At 38.9% G+C, this 5,000-nt stretch overlaps 1 non-coding gene across 1 annotated transcript; it reads left to right on the top strand.

Annotated features, from left to right (window-relative positions):
* The first annotated feature begins 4,660 nt into the window (after window positions 1-4,660).
* On the top strand, window positions 4,661-4,734 carry Trnai-gau (transfer RNA isoleucine (anticodon GAU)). Its single transcript has one exon. It is a non-coding gene; the product is annotated as a tRNA-Ile (tRNA).
* The last annotated feature ends 266 nt before the right edge of the window (window positions 4,735-5,000 follow it).

Genomic DNA, 5,000 nt, shown 5'->3' with positions numbered 1-5,000 from the left:
CACGATGCCATTTGCAACAACAGCCTGGCTATCTTGCCAAAGCCGACTTAGAGCTACGTACATTTAGGCGCTCATCATTCGTTTCCTGTGTCACTTGGTTAGTGTTTAAGACTGTCGTTTTATCTGTAAATCTGATTTTTTTCCCCTTCAGTATTCTGCTCGTGTTGGTTACTGAGAAACAATTCTTCAACAAAAAAAAGTGGTCCCGAGCTATCGTGAGGTTCTCTTTGCTGGAGTAAGACATTTCTCTCTGGTCGGCAGTCAGGAGCGGGTAGCAAGCCCGAACAACACTACACAGTGCGGAAACACCTGTCGTTTGCCTTCTGGAGGTACACTACGACCAACATTAACATGGGTGAGGGCTTCTTAAATACGACCAATACACAAAAAACGCAAATACAGTTTTAAAGGTTAAAAGTTTACCCTAGACTATGTTTTATGCTTTCCCCATTACTTTACAAAAACCAAGACACCTGGGCTTGGGTTTATTATAACACACACACACACACACACACACACACACACACACACACACACACACACACACACACACACACAAATATAGGACACACCCACGCTGATACATAGATATGTAGACATACATCACACTCACCAATGACATTAAGGATGTTGGCGATGGCGGAGCAGGGCGACATTTTGTCCAGACCCCTGAACTGGCTGTAGATCAGCAGAGGTGCGGCCACCATCAGCTGGTATTTCCACATGGGAAAGTCCACAGATGTCTGCACTACCACCGCCTGCAACAACAATTTATCATAATGATTACTGTTGGAGTTCGAACGCTCAGGGTCAGAATTACGAGGACTACCCATCAACACAAATGTCCAGCTGCTGTCAACAGAAAACTGTCACATACACAGGAAAACATTAAAATAAGCCTACAAAACATAGTTCATGACATTATTTTAACCATTCAAAGATTAGGCCGTGCTGAGGACGCCAGCCATTCCACTTAATTCGTAGGCCCGGTGCTTCCTTTTTTGAGGAAGTGTCTGGGTTTGTTCCAATGTACCTTTTATTTACCTGTGTGCTAGCGAATCGGTAGCGAAAGCAGCACTGACTTGAAGTTGTGTACCTTGTGAATGGAGAGAGTCACCACTCTTTACTATTTATTAATCATTCATCTCCTGGCCTCACTGTTTTTAATTTCCACTAATTCAACATCCCCAGAATACAAAAAGAAATTCTAATAAAGGAAAAAGAAAATTCTTGAAAACCAAACAAAAAATACCCAAATAGGCCTAATAGGCAAATAACATGGTACATCATAGGCTACAGTAAAGAGAACAAAAAGTGATGGCTTGCCTGTGAAAAGAAAGGGGAATGGATTGGGAACACAGATAAAAAGAAGACAACAGTGAGGAAAAAATAAAAAAAAATTTACGCACTAACTTTATCACTTATGTCCTTGATGTTGACAACCAAAAAACAAACAATGCAATTTTCTTATTGTGGCGTTATTAACAGTACGTTTATGAAAAATCTGCAAATAAACAGTATATAAATGTTTGATGATTAGTAATATGTAATTAAAACGCGTGGATATTCAAAACCACACAAACATATCAGCTCTTTTACTTGTACAGATCCAAACATGCAACACAACACCACTTTGTTTCTCATTAATTTAGGTACACAGCGTTAAACAAGAAACCATTCCAAAACGATTCAATTCCACACGTAACAAGCTACACTACTAACAACAGAAGGCACACCAAAGAGTGCAAAAATAAAGCAATTTAATATCTTTGTTGTGGTCAATATCAGAGTGTCCATGACAACTTTTATGGATACGTCGCAACCTCACGGTCCTGTACCATAAAAGGCAAGAAAAAACCGTCCATGGTATTTCTGAGATACCTATTGTTATTTTCTGCTTAGGTACAAGGGTCACAAGTAATACGTTCCCAATTGGTAGGGTCCAGAACATTAAGTGGGAGTAGTTCATCTCCACGCCCCTTTTCCTCTGCTATTGTTCTGCAACGCTATTGTTTTGATGTACAATAAAGTACATAAACAAATGTCAGTAACTAAAGAACAATAAAAAAGACACCATACACAAATGGTAAAGGCGTCAATAGCAACACTAGATAATTGATAAATGACACAACATTGAAATAGCAACACTAGATAATTAATAAATGACACAACATTCAACTATCCAAAAGGAATCAATAACCACACTGTAACTGCTGAAGCAACTCGAACGTGATCATGAAAAGAAAAGGTTACACAGATCCACTACCATGTATTTCACTATAGTTTGGATTTCTTTCAATGCAAGTTGTTGTTTTTAATTTGGTTTCAACAGACTGTATCTATAGAAGAAAAAAAGAGATGAGAACAGTTTCAGCCATGTAGTGGTGGTAGTGCAGACATCAGTGGACTTTCGCATGTGGAAATACCAGCTGATGGTGGCCGCACCTCTGCTGATCTACAGCCAGTTCAGGAGGCTGGAAAAAATGTCACCCTGCTCCACCATCACCAACATCCTTAATGTTATTGGTGAGTGTGATGTATGTCTACATATCTATGTATCAGCGTGTGTGTGTGTGTGCGTGTGTATGTGAAAAGAGAGAGAGGCTATATATATATGTAGGCCTTATTATATCTATCTATCTATATCTTATATAATAAAACCAAGCCCAGGTGTCTTGGTTTTTGTAAAGTAATGGGGAAAGCATAAAACATAGTCTAGGGTAAACTTTTAACCTTTAAATCTGTATTTGCGTTTTTTGTGTATTGGTCGTATCTAAGAAGCTCTCATCCATTCGTAGTGTACCTCCAGAAGACAAGCGACAGGTGTTTCCGCACTGTGTAGTGTTGTTCGGGCTTGCTACCCGCTCCTGACTGCCGACCAGAGAGAAACGTCTTACTCCAGCAAAGAGAACCTCACGATAGCTCGGCAGGGACCATTTTTTTTGTTTGTTAATGAATTATTTCTCAATAACCAACATGAGCAGAATATTGAAGAAAAAATCCAGAATTATAGATAACACAGCAGTCTTAACACTAATCAAGTGACACAGGAAACGAATGATGAACGCCTAAAAGTACGTAGCTCAATGTCGGCTTTGGCAAGACAGCCAGGTTGTTGTTGCAAATGGCTTCGCGTTTGTGAAGCGTTCAGTTTCAGTAGCTCAAGGAGGCGTCACTGCGTTCGGACAAATCCAGCAGCGTAACCCAACGCGCTTAGTCAGGCCTTGAGCGTTGTAAAGCGTTCAGAGGTTTGCCTCTAACTCCGACAGGCACCATAGAGGTATCCAAATCATGGATGTAGATTTTGTTGTTCACTTACGTCCTCATGTGCTCTGGTGTATTATCATGCACTATTGTATATGCTTTGTTTCATGTGAAGCGCTCAGAGCCCATTAGATGGTGAGATTGCACCATAAATGTACATGATATAATGATGATGATTATTATTCGATTTATCAATTGCTGTATATGTACACATATATAAACCTATATATGTGTGTTCACATAAAGAAGATCTCTTTGTATCTATACGTTCACCTATATGCTACATGCTGTGTTGTGTTGTGACACTGAGGCCTATCCCTGATCTTCACGAACATCTTCAGCAGTTCCCTGCCAGATGTCAGCAGCCTGCCGCCCTTTGCAGGATGGTCCATGATGCCAGCCTTTTTCGGCACCATCGTCTTTTCCTTTGAGGGTATCAGCGTTTATTGGAGTTTAACGACCTATTGGCATCTGCACTAGGATATCAGTCTGGTCAGTAGAAAGTATAATAATAATAATAATGATAATGATAATGATAATAATGATAATAATAACGATAAAAATATAATTCTATAATTATAAATGATACGGAGTAATGATATAAATACAATTTATGATAATGATAATTACGATGATAATCATGATAATGACAATAATAATGTGATAACATGATGATAATAATCAGTGATAAACAAATAGTAGTCTCTCCAGTCACAAGGTACACAACTCACAAGTCACTGCTGCTTATGCTCCCCGAGATTCAGCTAGCATAAACATCAGACACATTACAAAAACCCTTTTATCAACCACACCAATTTGATTTGATTTGATTTGACTCGATCCCCGCCCATCACCAGGTGCTGCCCATCGAGCGACAGGTCAAGAACAAACAGCTGTACTCTGCCCCCTGCGGCGTACTGACCCTCAGCCTGACCGTCGTGGTCACTCTCTTCACCGCCATGTGTTTTGTTGTTTTTCTCTTTTGTCTTTCTGTTCTTTAAAAAAATAGTAGGCCTAATGATATTGATCACTTTACACGTTTTTTGGATAACGTTAGAATACTGACTAAAAACAGTATGTACAAGTTTGTGCAAGGAATTTAAAGCTCAACAAGCATAATTATTATAATACATTTTGGTTTCCAGACTGGAATTCTCTGCTCCAAGGATTTCTTTCAAAATCTTATATATTACATCTCTCTCTCTCTCTCTCTCTCTCTCTCTCTCTCTCTCTCTCTCTATATATATATATATATATATATATAATAATAAACATCGGACAATTCAATGACACCAACGGATATAATTGTGTCTTTTGGACAATCGCTTACAAAAAGGCAGGTGAAATGGCCTATTTCCAAGCAGATATTGATTTGTCTGAGCATGTGAGCGCGTGGGGCCCATTAGCTCAGTTGGTTAGAGCGCCGTGCTGATAACGCGGAGGTCGTGGGTTCGACCCCCATGTGGGCCACAAATTTTTTTTTCTTGTCCTTTATTTTCTTTTCTATTTTCATTTTCCTTCAGCGCAGGTGAAATAGTTTGAATAGTTTTGAAAAAAAACTTATATATATATATATTTAAATTTTTTATTTTATTATTTTTATTATAAGCATTTGTTTCTTTGACTTGTTTTCCTTCTTTGTTTTTGACATTTTTCCTTCTTCTTCTTCTGCTTCTTCTTCTGTCTTCTGCGTTCCGGATGAGACGATAAACCGAGGTCCCGTGTGCAGCAAGTAC

Source organism: Babylonia areolata, chromosome 24 (genome assembly GCF_041734735.1).
Source record: "Babylonia areolata isolate BAREFJ2019XMU chromosome 24, ASM4173473v1, whole genome shotgun sequence".
Classification (NCBI taxonomy): Eukaryota; Metazoa; Mollusca; class Gastropoda; order Neogastropoda; family Buccinidae; genus Babylonia; species Babylonia areolata.
The sequence above is the reverse complement of the archived record's forward strand: the minus strand, read 5'-3'. Positions and strand labels throughout refer to the sequence as shown.